We start from the raw sequence: 23,177 nt of genomic DNA, 5'->3' as shown, positions 1-23,177 counted from the left end.
TTTGACAAGTGCTCACAAAAGTAGAAAGGATAATCTGAACCCTGTGGGTCCTTTATGAACAGGGAGATTATGGTCCGGCTTCGCCACAGCCTAAGGGTGCAGAACAACAGGGCTATTGTGGAGCCAGGCATTCATATTGAAGATAAAATATTAGCTGGGTGGTCCCGAATAATGAAGGCATTTATGACTCTGGCTAAGCATATGTATGTCGGACTGATTTACAGATTACCCATACAGAGTTGGGGCTCATGAGGGCTCTGGAGGGGTGAAGCTGGCTGGGTATAGATTTGGGATAAAGGCACCAATGATCAAAGCGGCTCAGCAGGACGAGAGAGCTGCTTATCTGTGACCTGGGGATACAAAGGAAGGAGGAATACCATTGCACTGAAAATTGAGACTGGTTTCTAAGAGTATCCTTAAAAACTGAACTTTAGAGAAAATGGTCTCAATCCAGCACTCAGAGGGAAAACACACACCAGAAAAACAATGGACAGATACATAGGGCTTGGGAAGCCAGGTGACCTGGTGACCAGAGAACAGGTCCACAGCTGGGATCTGGGAAGACAAACTACTGGGTTGGCTGTGACCTGATAAGTGACCTTGGAGCAGTCACACTGCCTTTCATTTTCCTCATCTGCTAGGGACAGAGGTTGATTCTAGGTTCTAAAGTTGCCAGGCCTACAGCAGAATGCAGCTCAAAGACATAATTACTCCATTCCACTTTGTCTACAAAAGACAATTTGGAAGAATTGGAAGAACACCTCTCTAAGAATGCCAGGTAAGGACTAGAATTTTCCAGAATAAAATTCCAAGTGTGCCACACCCCTTTATCAGTCTGAGGAGATTTTTTCTTTCACATTTACTTACTTATTTACTTATTTGTTTATTAAGTAGGCTTCATGCCCAGTGCAGGGTCCAAGGAGGGGCTCTAACTTCATGACCCCAGGATCAAGACCTGAGGTGAGATCAAGAGTCAAATGCCTAACTAACTGAGGCACCCAGGCGCCTCAGGAGAAAAAAAAAAAATTTAACAAACAATTGGATGAGTTCTGGCACATGTATATATCCACGAGATCATCACAGTTATGATAATGAATATAGACATCCTTCTCAAAAGTTCCCTGATGCCCCTGTAATCCTTCTCTCCCTCAACTGTCTCATCACCAGGTACCCACTGGTCTGTTTTGTCACTTTAGGTGAATTTTGCATACCCTACCATTTTATATACATGGAAATGGGATATATAGTATGTACCATATGTCTTCTTTTACTCACCATAATTTACAGATTCAACTTTGTTTTGTGTATTAGTAGTTTGTTACTTTCTTTGTTGAATAATATTCATTATACAGATATACTAAAATTTGCTTATCCATTCACTTGTTGATGAACGTTTCAGTTTTGTCCAGTTTGCCTTTTAACCTGATGTGAACATTCATGTTTACATGTTTGGATGGACATATGCTCCCATTTCTCTGGGATATGGAAAACCTAGATTATATGGAAAGCATGTTACTTTTTAAGAAATGGCCAAATCATTTTCCCAAGAGGTTGTACAATTTTACGTTTCTATCAGCAGAGTGGGAGAGTTCCAGTTTCTTCACATCCTTGCCAGCACAGTCTTTTTAATGGTAGCTGTACCTGTGGATTTGTAGTGGTGTCTCAATATGATTTTCATTTGTGTTTTCTTAATGACTAATGATGTTGCACATCTTTTAATGCATCTTTTGCCATTTTAAAACCTTCTTTTGTGAAGTGCTTGTTCAAATTTTTCCCTTAAAAAACTTGAATTGTCTTAATATTCAGTTGCAAAAGTTGTTTATCTATTCTAGATACAAATCTTCTTCAGATACTTGTTTTGCAAATGTTTTCTCCTATTTTACGCCTCACGGAGAATTTTTGAGAACCAAGAAGTTACAGTTTGGAGGATAGATGGCGCTACCAGGCTGGTGTATTGCACTCTGTGGAGTCTGGTATTTTAGTGGCTGCTCCTGCTGCCAGATCTTCCGTCAGTTCTCTCTCATCACAGTGACATGGAAGCATCAGATTGCCTCCACTGAAAAACTGCAGATCAGCATTGGCCTCCACCGCTCATCCTCCACCTTATTTGAAGCAGTGGCCTTCCACAATTTTCTTCATTGTTTGGTAACATGGAGGGGCACTTTTTCCTTGTATATCTGATTATCACACTGTATGCTTTAAATACATGCGGTTTTGTCAATTATATCTCAATAAAAAAAAAAAAACAAGTATCATGTAGCGGTTACCATTGCTGCTTGTGGTCTAAGCCACCCTGTGGTCCAAAGAATCTCCCTTTGTTATTGCTCCAGAAGCCCACAGTTCCACTGATCTCAGGTGGGCTCACTGGCACACTTGCAGTCAAATGAAATCTCAGTCTCTGTCTGCAATTGGCTCAACATAATTCAGCCCCCATATTACCATTCTTGCTATTTCTGTCTCTGGGCTCTGGTTTACCTCACTAACATGAGTACTAACATATACTAACATGGCTTCCAGTGGTTTCTCTATGGTGGGAGAGCCTGGAATCGCTCTCATGTGCCTCTGGGCTCAGAGGGTTTGTAGGCCTCTGGGACTATCTTGACTTGGTTCTCTGAGAATCAGACCTGAGAAAAATATAAGCAGCTCATCCCAGGAAGCTGAGAAGTAGAAAAGGAAAGGAAAGTAGAGGGGTAGCCAATACAGTGTGTGTTAATGAAGAGGCTATCACCATGGGAAACTGGGGCACAGTCTCATTGGGAACATGCCTTGGGATTGTCCCATCCAAGGACAAAGTATGAAACCTTTCCTGAGACTGAGAATCTTCCAGTGAGTGCTACATGAGCCCCTTTCCTCCATATCAGGACTGAGACTCTGAGGGTTCTCCCTCAAGGCTTCACTGCAAAGGAGTTGCTGGACCCTCAGGCGGGGTTTAGTCTTACCAGTGAGGTTCCCATTTACCTATTTTAAGTCCACTACAAATAGGTAATATTTGCCATGTTTAGGGACCTGGCACATAATCACAAAATACAAATGGACTCAAACAACGGTGGAAGTAATTCTGACCTGTTTTCCCATGGGGCATAATCATCTAAAACCACTTTTGAGGACCTTGGAGGCTAGATACGTGCATTTAAGGGTTCTGGTGTGTCACTAGTGCATTGGCAGCACCTGTTACAACTTTGCCGGGGACTAGCAGGATGGAAGGCCTATCACAAGCCCCCACTCCACCATCCTGTGCATGCATCACCAAACAGAGATCTGCTTTTAATGAAGCAGCAGATATTTTTAGTGATTTGTCATGAGATGCTTTATTACATGGGAGGACGGATTACTGCAAATATCAGAGTAATCCCTTGCAGTGTCATGATTTGAAAGTGTATGAAGAAATTTAAGCAGTCGGGTGCAAGCTAGCTTAACAGTAGGATGAGTTTAAAATGGCCTAATTTCTCAGAAGATATTGTGTCAAAACTTGCACATTGTGGCTTCTGAGCCTGCTGTGTTTCAAAAATTAAGAAAGACTTTGACAAGTCCCTGCTTCAGATTCACAGATTCTTTCCTGGATTTGACTAGGTATTTCTAGACCTGCATAATTTTCTGCCTTTCAGATTTTCACCATCTCGTAGGTCTGAGTGGGACAACTGTTGTGCTCTTTTCCCCTCCCGTGCCTATCACCAGCCATGCTTTCAACCTTATGTATAGATTGATACCAATCTGAATAATTTCTCATTTTCCAGGATGAATAACCCCAGCAGCATCAACATTCATAAAGAGATTAATTATTAACATGTTCATTGATTTCAGGAAGTGGTGTTGAGAGTCACCAGTATTAGGGACTCGGCAAACAGAGCCCTGATATTTACTTGCACTGTCTCAATGTCAAACATTCCAGTTCAAAGGCAGGGGAAAAGAAGCACTGTCCTAGCTCAAAAGCCGAGAGGCAGAAGGGATTCTCTCTAACTCAGGAGAAGGGCAACCTTTTTGTCCTATTCTGGCCTTCAATTGATTGGATGTGGCCCACCCACATTGGAGAGGGCGGCCTGCTTCACTGTCTACCAATTTAAATGTTAATCTCATCTAGAGACACCCTCACAGCCACAGCCACAATAATGTTTGACCAAATATGAGGGCAATCAAGTTGATGCATAAAATTAACTATCATAATATTCGTTTCTTTTAGTAGCTCCATTCATGGGTGTGCCTTAGTTTATTAAATCAGTCTCTGTTCATGGACATTTGATTATTTTTAGTCTTTTGTTATTGTGAATAGCTCTGTGATGGATAACCTTGTGCACATGTATTATATTCACTTGCCATTGCATTTGATGGTTCAAGTTTCCTAGAGGTGGGATTTCTGGGTCAAAAGGGAAATGTATATATAACTGCACCTTCCTGGGGGTTGTGCCATTTTGTATTCTATCAAAAATGTCTGGAAGCACTTGTTCCATGGGGAAACAAGGATGTACATTTGGTCAAGAAGAATACCACCACCCTTGGCTACGGAGATTGGTCTAGGACCAAGCTGGCCAATGGGAATGATTGATGGGATTCCTTGTGAAAACATCATGACAGAGAAGCTATTTCTTCTCCCTGGGGATTGCTCAGCTAGCTGTTGTAAACTTCCAGCATCTAGGGGCAATCACAAAGAGAAAGCTTGGTCAAAATGATACCAACAAAGAAGGAGCAATGGCCCTAGGCACAGAAAGGACAGTAAGATAGAGTTCTGATGAAATAATAGAGCCCCTCAATCCAGGTGGACCTGATTCAGAGACTATCCCTGCAAAAATTCAGTTTTTAAAAGTCAAATATGATTTCATGTATATGTGAAATCTAAAAAACATGAAACAAAGAAGCAAAAAAAATAAAAAAGAGCAGAAACAGACCCATAAGTACAAAGAACAAACCAGTGGCTGCCAGAGGGGAGGGGGTTGGAGGATGGGCAAAATGAATGAAGGGGAGTAGCAGGGACAGGCTTCCAGTTATGAAATGAGTAAGTCCCAGGGATGAAGGCAGGGCATAGGGAATATTGTCAATGGTATTGTAATAGCATGGTCTGGTGACAGATGGTGGCTATACTTATGAGCACAGAGTAATGTATAGACTTGTCCGATCACTATGCTATACACCTGAAACTAATGTCACAGCATGTATCAACTCTAATTTTTAAAAATTTCAAATGAATCCATTTTTTTCTACAACTGAGAGAGTACTGCCAAATGCAGCATGGTGCACAAAACATGATTTCTGCCTTCAAGGATACTTACAATAGATGGATGATAGGACTAAGGTATGAAAAACAATGATACTAATAGGATGGAGTCATATCAGGTGCTGGGCTTTATTTATAGTCTGAGCCCCATGAGTCTTTCAGAAGAAAGAGGAAGGGCAGGTAGTGGGCCTTGAGGGGACAGGATTTGGATGGGAGGGATGTTGAATACCTCCCCAATCCTGCACTTGCAATTTAAGATTTGATATGGTCTGACAACCAAAAGTTACTGTAGAGTTGGGGCAAATGTGTGCTCAACATGAAGGTACAGAAACTGTAAATGTTTTTCTTTATGAGAGAGAGAGAGCAGAGTATGAGTCAGGAGGGGGGGAGAGAGAGAGGGAGACACAGACTTGGAAGCAGACTCCAGGCTCTGAGTTATCAGCACAGAGCCTGATGTGGGGTTCAAACTTATGAACCATGAAATCATGACCTGAACTGAAGTTGGACACTTAACTGATTGAGTCACCCAGGTGCCATGAAGGTGCAGAAACTTTAAACTGTTGCGTTAGGAGATATAGCCTCAGACACTGCTGGGGTGGTAGATATGTCATATATGGCACATATGTAGGGTTTTATGCTTCCAGTGTCTGAACTGTTTAAATTCTGAAACCCTAATGGCCTATGGAGTTTGCCTAAAGGACTATGCCATTGTTTTCATGTCTGGGGGAAGTTAGGGGATGTATTTTCTGAGGCCTGAACATTGGGGTGGGTGCCAGGGGCATGACTTGAAAGGTACCCATCCCATGGTCACCAGGAAAAAGATAAGGCATCTTAAGTACTATAGATGTAAAAATTCCTCAGATCCTTTGTAAGTCTCCACTACCACCCCAGAGGAACTTCTGTGTAAAACTCATCAGAATGCCACCTGCACAAAGTTGCTTTTTCAAGGGAGCAGGTGGGGCAGCATCCAAGCTGGGCCACTCTCTGTTGACCATGTGGGCACCCCTGACAATGGCTGTCCATTCAGCCTGTCAGTGCCATCTTCTAACTTGTTCAAAAGTGCCATGTGCCCTGTGCTGTTTCAGATTCTTGGCCTGAGGTAGATTAACCCCTAAAGGCTGAGCCTGAGATAAGGATTTGAGCCAAGCAACTAACTGGGAGGGGGCCCAGGATGTGCTGGAAGGAGTGTATAAGTGAGCTAGGGACATCAATACAGGATTTGTCAATGAATGAGTTACTGCTATGGGTAATTGGGGCTCACTTCTGTTGGGACCCTCTAGGAGACTGTGTGGGGCATGCCTCAGAATTCCCCACTGAACAGGAAGGAAGCCAGGGAAACTATCCACCGACTGGTTGAATGTTGCACTATGGGTAGTGAGTGTCTTGCAGCCCTCAAATGGGAAAGAAGGGAAAGGCAAGCAGATGCTGGAGGTGAGAAGCTGTTAGTGTGCATAGAAACTGGCCGCCAGCTGTAAGTGGGCACAAGGTAGGCTGAGAGGATGTGGCACAAGATATCTTCCTCGGTGGCCTCCGCTAAGAGCTCCCACCCAACATGGCTGATCTCAGTTGGCCACACTATTCACTGCCTCTCTTTTCTTGCCACCTAGAAGATCCTTGGGGTCAGGAACCATTTCTACTCAGAGCTGCATCCCCTGTGCCTAGCATGATGTGTGACTCAGATCGGTGGCCAGTTAGGATTTACCAAATCAACAAATCCCACTATATGTGTTTCAGCTTCTTCCCAGGATCTTTACTGCAGTTGTTCTCCAAAGAGCACACTGCAAGTAAGACGAAGGTCTCCCCTGCTATTACTGACTGAGGGCAGAAATCCATAGCATGTCCCCACATTAACCACTCTTGGCCCTCCCTCTTGATGCTGAGGAAGGAACCCTGTGTTGCTGGACTGAGCCCTTGCCCTCTTCTTGCCCACTCCTGGCAGGAAGCAAACTTTTGCTTTAGGCATTTTGGCAGGGTCCGGCAGGGTCTTCACTCATACTCCAGACAATGGCTCTCACTCTTGCCATCATAAAAGTTTTAGAGTTTGGCTGGCTTTTTTTGGATTTCCAAGACAAGCAGACTCGTTGCTGCCCAGATATCTGGCTGGTGACTGGTCCTCAGGTATGGTCATTCATCAGCTTTGTAGTGATGTAAGAGATAAGACTCTTCTGCCAGCTTAGGATAAATTTAATTCTCTAAGCAGGCTGGGCTTAAGGGCAGCCATCTGGTTGGAAGGGGGATCAGGGAACTTATATATTTTTAATGTTTATTTATTTTTGAGAGAGAAAGACAGAGAAAGGGACAGAGAATCTGAAGCAGGTGCTGCACTGACAGCAGAGAGCCCGATGCAGGGCTTGAACTCATCAACCGTGAGATCACGACCTGAGCCAAAGACTGATGCTCAACCAACTGATCAACCCAGGCAGCCCTCGGTGGACTTATATCAGGGCTACCTTAACATGAGAAGCACATCTATATCACGTGGGTACTATGTTAATTTGTGATGGCTTTGTGGGGGGGTTGATAGGGTACAGAAAGCCAAAAGATGCCACCACTTGGCCCTCTATTTCCTGAACAAGATATCGTACAGATAGAGTTTGGCATGAATGTGATGGAAGAGGGGCGGAGCAAAGCCAGAGAAGGAAAACTTGACCCTCAGCCACCAAAAATTCACCAGAATTTTGCTAGTTTTGTTTTTAATAATGTGTTTTTGTAGGCAAGTCGGGCTACATCTCTGTTAGAAAGAATAACCATCACTCTTGAGAATGAATGAGCATCTGCTGCCTTTTTTACTGTTAGAATTTGTGATAAAATCCCCTGGAGTGGGCCCTGCATTCCCAGCCCTCGCCTCTGCAGCCACTGGCACTGAAGAGCTGCCTCCATCTGTCTAGCTGTGAAACCCTGTTTAACACATCATTCACTGATCTGCAGAGATTTTGGAATTTGTAAATCTCAGTTTTTCACTGAATGAAACTAGATGTTGTGCCAGAAATTCATTGACAAAGAGAAGCATTTAAAATTGGTATAATTAAATTTTATAAATATTTATAATTAAAAATTATAAATAAATAAATAAATATAAATATAAATAAATAAAAAAGAGACCAAAGTGCCCATCTCAAACCAAGACTCTTCCTCCCAGGATGGATGTGATTGGGTGAAGTAATGAACAAAATTCTCTTCTACTCCTACATGTGCATTTGGAAGTGAGGTCACAAGAGACCTAAGTTTTAAAACACTAGAGATAAGATGCTTTTATGAAGTTGAAAGCATATGAGTCTTAGGGCGCTTGGGTGGCTCAGCCAGTTGAACGTCTGGCTTCGGCTAAGGTCATGATCTTGCAGTTTGTGGGTTCGAGGCCCACATCAGGCTCTATGCTGACAGCTAACTCAGAGCCTGGAGCCTGTCTTCGGATTTCGTGTCTCCCTCTCTCTCTGACCCTCCCCTGCTCATGCTGTCTCTCTCTCTCTCAAAAATAAATTTAAAAAAAACATTTAAAAAAAAGAAAGCATATGAATCTTACTGAGGTGAGGGGATGTGTCAATGGCCAACATGAGATTTCCTGTGGATTGATCTGTTGTTTTTTCTAAGTTTATTTATTTTGAGAGAGAGTGAGTGGGGGAGGGGCAGAGAGAGAGAGGGAGAGAGAGAGAATCCAAAGCAGGCACCACACTGTGAGCACAGAGCCTGATGTGCGGCTCAAATTCATGAACTGTAAGATCATGACCTGAGCCAAAATCAAGAATTGGATGCTTGACTGACTGGGTTGATTTATTTTTTGCTGGCCTCTAAACAGTAAACATGGTGATGTCTCTTTTCATGTAGCTCAGCCTCTGAAAGTACTCAGAGTTTTGTGACCTGAACACTGGTCACTGCAAATTATTCCTTGAAATAGTGCCAGTCTTTTGACTTTCAGTGTTGATGACTATGAACAACATCATACCACTTATGAGTCCCTTTATGAAAGAAAATTATTGTAGTTCAAACATAAACCCTATAATTCCAAATATCTGTAGTGTGGAGAGCCAAAGCAGGAAGCCATGGCCATTTTCAGAACAACTCCAGCTTCAAATACTGCATCATTTTGTCTCCATAAACCACTGAAACATCTCAGAAATCCCAATATTCCAAATTCAGATAGTAAAACTTGAAAGAAGTCTGTTAGAGTCAGAATAACTGTATTCAAAAGTCACATCAGATATACATGGATTCTATGATTCGTTGTAAACGTGCACATTAGCTCATACTCTTTATTTATAACTGCTGTGCTTATTTTGTGCATTTGGACTTTGTTTTTTGAGTCATAAAGCTCGTGAACATCTCACTAATCAAAATACCTGTTCAATCATGACTACAAATTCCATATGAGTTTGTGCTGATATGCTAAGGATGACAAAATTTTTGAGTTCAGTTGTACAGAGTTTAAATTGAAGAAGATTTCAATATTATTCAATTATAAAAGGCTATGTTAGTGTCAAAATGAATGTAAAGGACAGAAGAGAAAGTGTTTTAGGGTAGCTTTATGGGAGGAATTTATTTGTTTTAATCAAAAGATAAAATTCCCAATCACATGACAGCTGACATTGTTCTTCATATTCTATCTAACGACATTCAGTTAACTGTCAAGGTTCTTAATCTCAGGTGCTACAGGGAAGGCATTTCTTAAAGCAGTACCAGCCATCTGCCCCCGTTTCCCAGGTGGCTGTGAGTGGTTGAAGTGTATTTGTCCACTTTCCTTTCCATGCACATCCATACAGCATTGCCCCCCTTTCATCCCTCTCTACTTGCTCCCCACACACTCAGACATTCATCTCCTTGACCCAATCTATGCCCCTCTCTCCCCAGAATCCTCCAACAACGTCCCATGGCCAAAGAAAATGGTCTGCACTCCTTAGGTTGGTGAGGTCAAGACTAGCACCCAATTTGCCTAGCCAAGTATCCATTCTTCATTCATGTCTTAAAACATTGAGTTTATCCCAGGAAGCAATACCCTGTTAAAAGATTGCATTTGCTAGCCTCCCTTGCAGTCAGGTCTATGAACTGTACATGGAGTCACTGGGACCTCTGTAAGAAAACTCTTCTAGGGAGATAACTCATCTGGAGGGGTGTGACCTATTACCCTTTTTCTTCTCAGAATCAAACCTACAACATAAACAAGATGGTGGGAGCTCCTACTGCCAACATATAGCCTTGAGAGTGGAGGAGCAGAAAGGTAGATGGAACCTGAGTCCCTGAAACTGTCAGACCAGTGCTAGAGAGCTGACCTCCTGAATTCTTATCCATAAGAGAATTATCACCTAATTATTCACAAGACACAGGGTTTGGATCTCTTTTATAGCTGATGATCCAATTGCTAGTAGGTATGGTTGCCATTGAGGGGTCTCCATGCTGGCTCCAATATTTCTTTTCAGTTTTTGTGTCACTTATTTTTTAGTCCTAACTCAAGATAATACCAAATGGACACTTATCTCTGATTCCAATCCAGGTTTGCCAACATGCCAATTCCAATGATCTGCATCTTCTACTTCCTCCCAAAGGGAGTCTACCATCAAGTCTGATTGCTTCCTCCTCCCAACCTTTTAACATGGTTAAGGACAGGATTTCTCTCTGGTTCTCCCTCTTTCTACCCTTGAGATCTTCTTGAACAACTTAATGGGCAAGGAAGTGTCAAAATCATTGCAGGTAAAGAGACCATATTTCACTAATTTGGAGAGTAGACAGTGGTCTGAACTCAGAAACCCAGACAAGGCTCTTGGTAACCCCATTTCTGTGAGACACTGGAACTATGTTTGAAAAAAATTTTATTTATTTAATTTTTTAAATATTTTTTAATGTTCTAATTTATTTTTGATACAGAGAGAGACAGAGCATGAGAGGGGGAGGGTCAGAGAGAGAGGGAGACACAGAACCGGAAGCAGGCTCCAGGCTCTGAGCTGTCAGCACAGAGCCCGACACTGGGCTTGAACCCACGAACATGAGATATGACCTGAGCCGAAGTCGGAGGATTAACCGACTGAGCCACCCAGGCGCCCTGAAAAAAATTTTATGAGACACACTCCATTCCTCTGCTTGGGTTTCCTTTCCACAAAGTGGAGACTGATGCTTTATTAAGATTTGGAAATGAGGGGGGGGGGGAAGGGAGCATTTTAATTTTTAAAACTATTTGTTTTAGCCCAACAGAATACATGGCTATGAATGCCCTGAATACCATCCAGGAACTGGTAAGAGAACCTAAACTTGAATGCATTCATAGATGCTAGTCTATAATTTTCTTGTTAAAATGAATAGCTTGTTCACTCTGGCTTGTGCTGAAACAGCCACTCCTACCTTTGTGTACATGGCTGACATCCAGCTAATTTACTGCACTTTTGAATCCTCAGACTCATTTTCTCAGTTTGCTCTAAGACAAGAGCAAATAAAAAAGAGGGCAGTGATATATTTTCATTTGGTGGATTTTAAAAAGCTTTATAATGATCTTCAAAGTATATCCACCAGGAGTCAGGACAGATGGACAGGCCTCTGCATTGGGATAGGAGGTGGGGTCTGATCTCAGCTGTCTCTGGGCACCTGGTAGGCACTGTAGTTCTGAGCCACAGCAACACAGCATTTGGATGCAGTAGACTTCTCAGCCTCCTATAGGCATATGGACCTTTATTTTGAAGATATTATCTTTATTCAAAGATATTAGTCCCCAGGAAGAGAAAGATCTTTACAAACAATGCAATGATTGGATAGCCTCCTGGTCACAGGAGGCAGGCTGTACCTGCAGACTGTAGTCTTCTGAGATCCTACTGCTTAGAAATCACCTTATCAAATAGAGGAAAGCTGCTTTACAGGAAGAGTGAGTCCGTGGGTGAATCAGCATTCTAAGTGAATGGCTACGGTGCTCTATTTCCTGAGAAAAATGAAAGAAGAGAAGGAATTCAGTTGGATAATTAATAGGTGAAGGGGATTCAGAGTACACTCATACTGAGCATTGAGTAATGTGTAAAAGTGTTGAATTACTATACATTGTATACCTGAAGCTAATATAACACTATGTTAATTACATTTGAATAAGAAAAAAAATAAGTCCCTCTAACACAATGATGAGGTTAGAATTTAAAACAGGATGAAAACATGAGGCAGATTTTTAGTGATGTCACTTTAGGGTTTGGCAGATTTGATATTTTGCTATTATTCTTCATAATCTCTATCAGTCAATTAACATAACATCTCCTTATTCAAAATAGGCATCTTTTATATTAAGGACAGGAATTCAGTCTCTCTCTCTCATTGTTTTTATCCCTCTTTTTAATTTGTTAGGTCCTAATTTAGGGTTTTATATATAATAACTATCCAATAAATCTTTGGGAACAATCTCCATAATTGAAGTTCATGTCATGTTCAGAAGTACCATTAGCTTATTTAACAGATGGGAAGCTTGACCCCAATCAAGTTTAATGAGCTGCCATAGGTCAGAAATCAAGTCTGTGTTTGAGATTTCAAGTGCACTGAAATGTTTTCACTGAGTCAAGTTTTTTATAGTGTTATCTGCTGAGAAACAGGTGATCATTTGCTAGTTCAAAGGTGCTTACTAATTTGTCGGCTTGCTTTTCTCTCCCTCATAAGTAATGATATAAATAAGTAGTCACATTCATGAACATTCACTCATGTGCTTTACTTAGTCACATGTAAGTCTTTCTCAGTTAAAAACAAATGGTGTACCATATAGGTGTTTGTCTTGTATGCTTCCTAATTCCTGAATGAGGCAAAATGTTAATAGTGCAAAAAAATTAGATAAATTTACCCATGAAATTAAAGAGACCTAGAAAGTTACTGACAGGTGATAGAGAGATTCCAACAGTTTTCTTGGAACTGGCAAACACAGGAAGTGTGTGGACTGACAAAACAGAGTGAAAAAAGCAGCTTCCCACTCACCTTCAGAGATCATTGTTGGGAAGTGGGGGCCAGAATGGTTGCTGGGATTCCAAGGACTTCAGTCTTGGAACTGGCAGGTTTGGTGGAAGTGGAAATGAGGAATGGGACTGGACAAAGTGGAAGTGAAGGAATATTTACATAAGTGTTCCTGAGAGTCCCTTTCTCAAGTGCACAGAAACCCCCTCAAAACGTGGGGACCCTTCCCTGAAAAATTTGGATGTACAGAGAAGGGTGTGCTCTCATGAGTGGATGTCAGTATCTCTTGAGTAAAGCCTTCCTAATTCTGGCCTCTGCAGAGTGTGTAACTTGCCAGTTGGCCCAAACCTACTCAATTGTATCATCAGGTCCCGACACCCCAGTTAGAATACTGCATGTGGGCTTGCCTGCAGGGGCCTTACCAGACTCCTTTCACGCACCTGCTTCAGGTCCTTCAGGCCCTATGTGTCTTTTGGTCTATCCACTGCTGCAGTGGCCACTTGACTGGCTCCAACTTTCTTTTTGTGAGTGCAGTTCAGTGATGTGTGTAGCCAGTCCTTACTAGCTTGGGAGGATTAAAATAGCCATTATTTAACAATTAAATTATATAAACTTATGACAAAATAAATTATATTATAAACAAAGGTAATAAATATTCCAAACTCATTAATTTCTATTTTACTATTCTTTTTTTCTAGAGTATATTCTATTGTATCTGTATATGATGTCTATTGTATCTGTATGATGAACACACCATATAGTGCACCCTTTTCCATGTCTACATTGAAGTCAGTCATGGTGAGTATTTATACCATGGAACTAAAAGAGGCAGTTGTTAAACATTTAGTACCACCACACTGGTACAGTCTGCCAGAACATACCCTCAAACCTGAACAACACACCTTTTACTTCCTGCTCCAGTCTTAATTAACATACTGAGTTGGAACACCATGAGATCATGTTTGGAGCCCACCATGTGCCTCCTGAAACTGCAGGAATATAAACATCTTGTGGAGTAGCTCTTTGACAAGTGGGAGATGGTGGTTAAATTCTTGCCTCTCTTCTCTCCTGGACAGCCTGACCTACTTGCACCCCACCTAGGAACTCAGTCCTGTGAACCTGAGCAACCAGCTGCACTCTGTGCCAGCAGGCACCATCATTCATCTTTGTATCAACCTTCCCTACTTAGCTCCATTTCTTTATTCCTCTGCTCTGGGATTGAGCTCTCTAATAAAAATAACCTGTTGCCTCAGGCTCTGCCTCCTAGGGAGATCAGGGTAAGAGAAACCCTAATAAGGAAAATGAGTGTGGGGTAGTGTGAAGACAAGGGATGGTGCTGGACCCAAGGCCAGAAGCAGCAGGGCTGTCATAACAGCTTGAACAGACAATAGCAGGGAGCAGTCAGCCAAAGGTGGATGTTGAGTCATTTTGAAAAGATCTGAGATCCTCTGTTGATGAGGGCAGACAATCTGAAACAACACACAGGGAGGAAAACAGGAAAGTAACTACCCAGACCATACTGTGTTTCCTCCGTCTCATCTCTTACCAGCATGCCTTGTTGACCAAACACAACTGGGAGGGCAGACATCAGGAGGGTATTGGGACAGGGTGGAAGGAAGGGCAAATGGAGAATGTTGCTCACAGTATTCTAGAGCAAAATTATTAGCATTCACAGTGCTCAGGTGCACATTCCACCCAAGAGAGAGCCTGATCAGAATATTGACCAGCAGTCTCAACAGCAAGGAGACAGAAATCAGCTGTGTTATGAGAAAAGCCAATATAAAGGAAAAACTGAGTCTGGAAGAAACAAAGAAAGGAACTTCAAAACAAATTTATTATATCTATACAACCAGAACAGGGTTTTATGAGTAAAAGGAGCAATAGGATAAATAAGAAAGAGTTCTTAGAAATCAAAAAAAATAATTATAGAAGTAAAAACTTCAAATGAGCTAAAAGATAAATGGAAAAAAGTCTTCTAGATCCTAGGGCAAAGCCTTAGAAAATGTGAGACCATAGCAAGAGTCGCAGAAGTCTAATCCCAAATAGTAGCTCAGAAAGAGAGGAAAAAATTGAAGAAAATATTGGCTGTAGCAACATTTTCCTAGATCTGTCTCCTAAGGCAAGAGAAACAAAAGCAAAAACAAACTATTGGGATTTCATTAAAATAAAAGCTTTTGCACACTGAAGGAAACCACTGCTAAAACAGAGACAACCTACTGAATGGGAGAAGATATTTTCAAATGATAATCTGATAAGAGGTTAATATCCAAAATATACAAAGAACATATACAACTCAGCATCAAAAAACCAAACAATCCAATGAAAAAATGGGCAGAGGGACAGCTGGGTGGCTAAGTTGGTTAAGTGTCTGGCTCTTTATTTTGATCTCATGGTTCATGAAATTGATCTCATGATCTTGACCATGACCTCATGGTTTGTGAAATTGAGCCCTGCATCGGGCTCTGTGCTGGCAGCATGAAGCCTGCTTGGGAGTCTCTCTCTTCCTCTCTCTATCCATTCCCTCTCTCAAAATAAATAAATAAACTTTTAAAAAAGAGGGACAGAGGATCTGAATAGATGTTTCTCCAAAGAAGACACACATCCAGATGGCCTAGCAGACACATGGAAAGATGCTCAACATCACTAATCATCAGAGAAATGCAAATCAAAATTACAAGATGTCATCTTATGCCTGTTAGAATGGCCAAAATAAAAAAGACAAGAAATAACAAGTGCTGGTGAGAATGAAGAGAAACTGTGCATTCCACTGTTGTTGGAATGTGCAGCCACTGTGGAAAGCAGTATGGATGTTCCTCAAAAAAATTAAAAATAGGATTACCATATGGCCCAATAATTCCATTATTAGCTATTTATCCAAATAAAACAAAAACATTAATTTGAAAAGATATATAAACCCCTATGTTTATTGCAGCATTATTTACAACAGCCAAAATATAGAAGCAATCTAAGTACCCATCAATAGAAAAATGGATAAAGAAGATGCAATGCACACACACACACTCACACACAGAGGAATATTACACAGACAGAAAAAGAATGAGATTGTGCCATTTGAAATGACATGGATGAAGGCAAAACTGGTGAAGGGGAATAGGAGATAAGCGCTTCCAGTTATGGAATGAATAAGTCACTGGAAGAAAAGATACAACATAAAGAATATAATCAATGGTATTGTAATAGTGATATACAAGGACATATGGTAGCTATTTGTGAGTGAACTTAACATAATGTATAAACTTGTTGAATCACTATGTTGTACACCTGAAACTAATGTAATGTATGTGTCAACATACTCATTTTTTTAAAAAAAAGAATATATTGAAAATAAATAAATAAATAAATTGCATGAAAGGGTTCTAGGGTTAAAGAACTAAGTTTTCAAAAGAGCTAGACCTTTGTGCCCCTTTACTCACAAGTCACTGGACATGAGCTGCCTTCGGGGAGTGTTTGTAACCTTGGGCAAAGTGGCTCCCGTTAGTCATGGCAATTCCTAGAGAGAAATTTAGCTGTTAGCCATCGGCAATCAATACCTCTGGCAGCAGGGAAAGAGGCCTGGTTTTTAAAGGGAATCTGATGGTTGGGCACCTGGGTAGCTCAGTCAGTGGGCGTCCAACTTCAGCTCAGGTCATGATCTCATGGTCCATGAGTTTGAGCCCCATGTCAGGCTCCGTGCTGACAGTTCAGAGCCTGGAGCCTCCTTCAGATTCTGTGTCTCCCTCTCTCTCTGCCCCTCCCCTGCTCACACTGAGGCTCTCTCACTCTCCAAAAATAAATAAACATAAATTTAAAAATATATAAAAATAATAAATAAAGGGAATCTGATGGTGCACCGCTTTGTGCTGCTCAAATCCAGTTGCTAAATGAATAGACATTCCCCCCACCTGGGAACAAGCTTGTGTGGGATTCTGGTTGGGAACTTTTCCTGGGAAAACATAGAAGAGGAAGGGTAGTGATATCAGCTATAATCCCCACCACTCCAACTGGTCTTGAGGCTGTAGCTGATTCTCACAATCTCCCTCCTCTATTTTATACCCTTACTTCTTGTTACCTCTGGTGCCTCTACTGGCCTAAAATTGCTTCTCTGGTATAGTGACCCAGACTCTCTTCCCTGAGGGCTCTGAGTCCTGGTCTTGGTTTTTCTTGGGTATGGATACATTTATTCATTTACCATCACAATTGGGGAGGGTGTGAGTAACCAAGAGATGGCCCCATAGATCACCTGGCTGCCAAACATACTATCCTCTGGCCTCAATTGTATAACAGCAGCCCTGTCTCCTTCTGCGGACATGGATAATCTGCCTGCCAGGACAGTGACCTCTTTTCTTGCCTGCTGGGCTCTTAGTGCATAGAATTCAAAGTGAGATGACAGTAACTGCAGCTTAAATTTAGTGGAACTCTTACTGTTTCTCCTAGAAGAAGTGCTGCCAATCTGGGAACCAGGATCTCTATCCAGAACTTTCTGCAATGATGAAAATGTTCTATACTTGCACCATCCAACGTGGTGGCCCTTAACCACACGTGGCTATTGAGGACTTGAAATCTGGCCATTGGGATTGAGAAAATGAATTTTAACATTTATTTATTTAATTTAAATTTAAAGAGTTACATTTGAATAGTGGCTACTATGTTGGGTGATGCAGTTCTCGATCATGAAAGTCTAAAATTTCAAGATTAAAAGCACGACATCCCCATGCTGGTCACTGGAACACATGTCAATGTTCATCCCTTGGCTCTGTCTACAGGGGACACAGCACCATGTAATAGTCTTTGATTTAAGACATATACTATATCCTAGAGAAAGGAATCTCATTGTAGTAGGGCATCTTCTCCAAGCTGGAGACTTAGCTGTGCCTTCAAAAGGCCCTTGCATTTGCATCACTTGATGGCAGTGGTGGTGGGGGGTTAGATATCAAAGACTTGCCCAATTTTAAAATGTCACAATTAAACATGAGCTCATCCCTACTCCTTCCTCCTCCCAAAAAAGGCCAGCAGCTTGTAAGTGGTGCAGACAGGACTACTGGATCCTACCACCATGTGTCCTTCCTTTGCTACAAAGTGGATCTCTGAGTCTGAGGTGGTATAATGCAGTATTCCATGTTGGTAGATCAAATAATGTAAGATGGATAGTGGTGCTGACCAAGTTGCTCTGCAGACTGGAAAAGAGTTTCATACCCAGAATATTTGTTGCTTCCAGTCAAGATGAATCACTGCCTTTTCCAGATTAGGGTCAAATACAATCAACCTGCCACCAAGTATCTCATGGTCACTTAGGAAGGGTGCCAGAATGGGGACTCAGCTTTGGTTATATGCCTGGCAAATTGGGCATTTGACTTTGGCAGTAGATCAGCTTTGGTCATTTGGAACTCTTGCTGTTGGGTCCATGTATAGCTTCCATCCCTGTCACCATTGTCCATTAATGTACCCATTATGCTAGCACTGGGATGGCCGATGACAGACGCTGGAACTGATATCAACCGACTGAAATATACTTGGTAGCTTAGTGTCTTTTCTAGGTTGGATGCTCTCTGGTGGATATTCATGTGTGAAGCCAAGATCTTCATACGTGGTGCCTACTCCTGTGGGCCCACCTACTTGTCTGTTCTCTATACCTCTTTATTCCTAATATTCCTCCTTCTAGACCCTGCCTAATCAGCCAAATCATCTACCACTGCAATGAGCCCATGTATATTCTTTCCTCAGGCTACTTCTCATTCCACACAGCCTGAGACTCTGGTATTGTAAGAATTTCCCCTCACTGCTGTCTTTTAAGACCACCCTGAATGGGGCTATAGTATGTGTGTAGCCAGTTTTCATCTTGCATCTGTATACAAGCCCATCTATCCATGAACCAAACTCAATCTCTTCCATCTTCTGTCACTTGGAACAATATTGAGTGATGTGGGATTTCAGGCTACTACACTTGAACAGTTTGCTTGTGCCCTCTTTCCTACTCATGCATAGTTATGTATGCACCACTCCCATCTCACAACAGATTGTTGTTGGGACCAGCCTACCTTATGACTTAGTAGGTTTGGCAGATCCCAGTTCATGGTGACCTACTCTAGGCCACATGTCACTCAACTTCTACTCAGGCCAAATTGCACACCAGGATCTCTATTTGAATGACATATGGATCTCTGCTGCAGGTGATATGGCCTTGCTCCAGAACATTAGGAGTTTACTCTGTGATCATCCCGTTGGATCTTCACATGAATTTTGCCTGGCATCTTTTCCATTACCAATAACCCGAGAAGAGTAAGGTTTACTGGGTTGTATTGTAGAAACTGCAAAGTGGCTTGCATTGCAGATTTCACCTGCTGCTAAGTCCTTCCTGTTCTGCACCACATTTAAAGTTGGTATCCTTTCATATCACTCAATAAATGGATCAGAGAAAATTACCAGTTGTGGAATCTACTGTCTCCAGAACTGAAGGAGTCCAACATGGCATTGTGATTTCATTGTAGTGATGAAGGGTGTATGTTATAATAGTTTATCTTTTATTTGTCTGGGCATGCCCCAGACCTGTGGGCCATTAACAGTTTTACAGATATGGCAAGATCTTGCCTCTTCATATATCTTATCTTTCTTTATTTTATCTGAGGTCACCCTCAGAGATGTACCTGTGTAACCAATGCCTTGATCTTCTTGCTTGACTAGTCTGATTAACATTAAATTATTAATATCAGTGACAAATGTGATGCTCTGCAGAATGTCTGGATTTTCCAGATTTCTTCAGAGGAGGGTCATGATAGAGGGCTGGAGAATTAACATTGCCCCAGGGCAAAACTGTAAATGTACAAATTATTTGTTCCTTGTGAATACAAGGAGTTTCTGACCCTTCTTTGAATAGAAATGGAACAGAACACATTCCCCAGACCAAAGGTATGTACCTTAGCCTGAGTTAATCTGCTCTAGGAAAATACTGCATCTGGCAAAGAACTATAATCATGGTTACTATTTGGTTAATTTTATGTTAGTCCACAGTCATCCTCCAAGACCTGTTCTGCTTTATTAAGTGATAGACTGATGAATTAAGTGGGAATATCATTGGGACCACCAACACTGCATCCTTTTGATCTCTAAGGGATAGCATGAATTTCTGCCTTTATCACTGGAATGTGAGTTTTTAAATTTTATTTGATCAGCCTGAGAGGAAGCAGTTTTCAGGTCTTTCCCTTAGCCTCAGTCACTATCATAGCTCTTGCCCTGTGGTTCAAGGAAAAAGTCTGAAGGTTCCGCAACTATCAACTATATACATGCCAATGATATTTTCAGGGACTTGAACATGTCTACCATGTGAGTCAATGGGCCCAGTGGACCCACCTGTGAGCTGGATCTGTCTTGGGCTCCATATGTTGCCAGGTCCCTATGTGCACCCACTCTAACAAGGATCTATGATGATGTTTTGGGGCCCCAGGTATCAGTGCCAATTCAGACCCTGTGTTGAATAGTCCTTTAAGAGTTTGGGTATTCCTTTTCTCCAGTTAAAATTACCTGAGTTTAGGTGGCTGTATATCCCTTTAGGGAAGGACTGGCATATACAATTGCTATAGAGTATCAGGGTCCTTCTACCCAGGAGCCTAGGCTCTTCTTCATTCATTGTGCTTCAGGATTCAGAATTGGTCCAAGTCCTGAAACGGGCAAGGGATTGTGACCTTTCTTCGGAAACCTATTCTCAGTCTCCTGATCATCCATCCTTGCTTTCTTTTCAGCTGGACAACTGTAGGCTGCTGTACAATAATGGGTTAACTCAGAAAGTTTGGAATGTTCAAACTGTGTATATTCCAAAGAAATTGGTCCTTGACTGGCTCTGGAAATATCCTGCCTGGTAAGGGTGTCTTTATACTGGTGCCTTGGTTCAGTTTATCTAACAATGTGACTTATGGGGGGGATCTTAAGCAACATTGTATGAATTTGACTGTAGAGGGGCTGGAGACTAAGTAAGGTCAGCCATGTGGACACCCGAGCCTTACATGAGAGACCCCCCAGAAAAAGCCTAGACATCAAGGCTGGCACAACTTCATATGTTGGTTGGCACAACTTCATATGTGTTGGTGGGAGTATTAAGTACTGTTCCTATGGCTCTGCTGGGAGATGATGACTGGAAGCACTCACCTGGTCTCTCCTGCACTCTGGCCTATGTGCCATTTCCTGATTCTGATTTTACTCTGTATCCTGTCACTGTAATAAACTGTAACCATGAGTGTAATGGCTCTTCTTAGTTCTACGAGTCCTAGTGAATCATTGAATCTGAGGGTGGTCTTGCAGACACATCAACATGTCTGTCCAACTATTTTGCCCCTCAGAACACCCTCTCCATAGCTCTCAAGGGGCCCTGGCTGCCCTGTCTGCTGTGCCACTTATTACAGTAATTGGGCCCACCTACTAACTTCTAATACTAAGTGCTGCCACTTGGTTTCTACTATTTCAGGATCCCCTCATCCTCATTGCTATCAGGGAGCTCATTTCTGTACGATCATTTCTTGTCATCAGCCCTGCCCTACGCAGAATAGTTGCTACTAAGCTTCTCAAAGATTAGAGGTTCCCTTTCAGCAGCACACTCCTAACAGTTTTGGTAACTGGCATGTTCTGTGGGTCATCTAGTGGGTGTCTGACTTTAACTAGTATATATGCTCCAGTGTGATCACTTCATTGAGCTGTTTGATCCTAGTTCTGGCATTTCTACTGCACTTAGTATGGGAAACCACTTCTTACAGACTTCTAAGTCACCCTAGCAGTGTGTTAACTTGCGGGATCCTTGCTGGATATTAAATCCACGTCATGAGTGAGCATGCCCATACAAGTGAAGTCTCCCTTACTCAAATTCTTGAGCTACTGGCTGGGTCCAGTCTTCTCAGAGCGCAGTCCCATGACTACCTCCTGGCTCCTGCTGGCACATGACGGCTGGGTCCTGCAGCTCCATCACTGGCTAGTGCTTCTCCTCACCCAGCAGACCCAGCACTTTCCCCACTGGTTATGTGGGATTTGACCCCAGTTCTTGTTCCGGAGGCCAGGTGGGAAGGTAGAGGCAGCTCCTGGGTGTAGGGTGGGGTGGGTGTTGTCTGGCACGGCAAAGCCTCAGCTGATCCCACAGGGAGTTCTAGAGCTGGAATGCCTCTTTTGGCATCATTCTGAATTGAGTCAAGGTAACGCAGCTTTCTACCGCCAGACGACAGATGCAAGCTGCCTTCAAGAGTGATCCCTTTGGTTGAGGTCAATTCCCAGAGGGTCTCAGCTGTGAGTAATGACAGCAATTCTCCCAACATTTCGGGGAACGAGCACCTTGCTCCTGAAGGGGAGGCACCTTAGCCTTCCCTTTAACCACCAAGAATAGAGAAAAATCTACAAGCCTCCAGAGAGAAAAAGACAAGTTAGGGCAAATAAAACTAGAAGACAATGATCAATTTCTTAAAATTCCCCCCTTCTTGCAAATGTTTCATAAAATCATTGATTATTAAGGAATTAAAGGAATCAGGGGTGCCTGTGTGACTCAGTCAGTTAAGCGACTGACTTCAGGTCATGATCTCACAGTTCCTGAATTAGAGCCCCACATCTGGCTCTCTGTTGTCAACGAGGACCCTGCTTTGGATCCTCTCTCTCCCTCTTTCTGGCCTTCTTCTGCTCTCTCTCACTCTCAAAAATAAATAAACATTAAAAAAAATTTTTAAGGGGCACCTGGGTGGCTCAGTCAGTTGAGCGTCCGGCTTCGGCTCATGTCATGATCTCACAGTTCGTGGGTTCGAGCCCCGCATCGGGCTCTGTGCTGACAGCTAGCTCAGAGCCTGGAGCCTGCTTCAGATTCTGTACCTCCCTCTCTCTCTCTGACCCTCCCCTGCTCGTGCTGTCTTTCTCTGTCTCTCAAAAATAAAAATAAAAAACATTTAAAAATTTAAAAAAAATTGTAAGGAATCAATTCAAAGAATAATACTATTTGAGTTAATAATACTATCAAGGGGTATCAAAATAACTTACTTTATTAAGTGAAGATTTGAATAATCCCTCTAGTGGTACTATTTTGGGTTGTCTTACATAACTACCTTCCCTTTTAATCGTCTAT

General features: G+C 42.1%; 3 long non-coding RNA genes across 7 annotated transcripts in view; 2 read left to right on the top strand and 1 right to left on the bottom strand.

Moving 5' to 3' along the window:
• The first annotated feature begins 913 nt into the window (after window positions 1-913).
• Window positions 914-14,337, top strand: LOC115274245. The gene is made up of 5 exons (XR_003901160.1): window positions 914-960; window positions 10,689-10,885; window positions 11,376-11,424; window positions 13,798-13,897; window positions 14,176-14,337. It is a non-coding gene; the product is annotated as an uncharacterized LOC115274245 (long non-coding RNA).
• LOC115274244 lies at window positions 11,826-22,197 on the bottom strand. 4 transcript variants are annotated; one of them, XR_003901158.1, is made up of 5 exons: window positions 21,940-22,197; window positions 16,534-16,610; window positions 13,540-13,664; window positions 13,124-13,230; window positions 11,826-12,098 (listed from the first exon to the last, which is right to left on the bottom strand). It is a non-coding gene; the product is annotated as an uncharacterized LOC115274244 (long non-coding RNA). The 4 variants fall into 4 exon arrangements; XR_003901156.1 differs by having other exon boundaries at window positions 13,540-13,660; XR_003901159.1 differs by lacking the exon at window positions 16,534-16,610.
• Window positions 22,198-22,266: 69 nt separating this feature from the next.
• LOC115274247 overlaps window positions 22,267-23,177 on the top strand; it is a 30,040-nt gene continuing 29,129 nt past the window's right edge. For both annotated transcript variants that reach the window (XR_003901162.1, XR_003901161.1), the window contains exon 1: window positions 22,267-22,357. This is a non-coding gene — a long non-coding RNA (uncharacterized LOC115274247). The remainder of the gene's footprint in view (window positions 22,358-23,177) is intronic.

The sequence above is a fragment of the Suricata suricatta genome, chromosome 12 (assembly GCF_006229205.1).
Source record: "Suricata suricatta isolate VVHF042 chromosome 12, meerkat_22Aug2017_6uvM2_HiC, whole genome shotgun sequence".
NCBI lineage: Eukaryota > Metazoa > Chordata > Mammalia > Carnivora > Herpestidae > Suricata > Suricata suricatta.
Note: the sequence above shows the minus strand (reverse complement) of the source record. Positions and strands in the feature narration are given on the sequence as shown.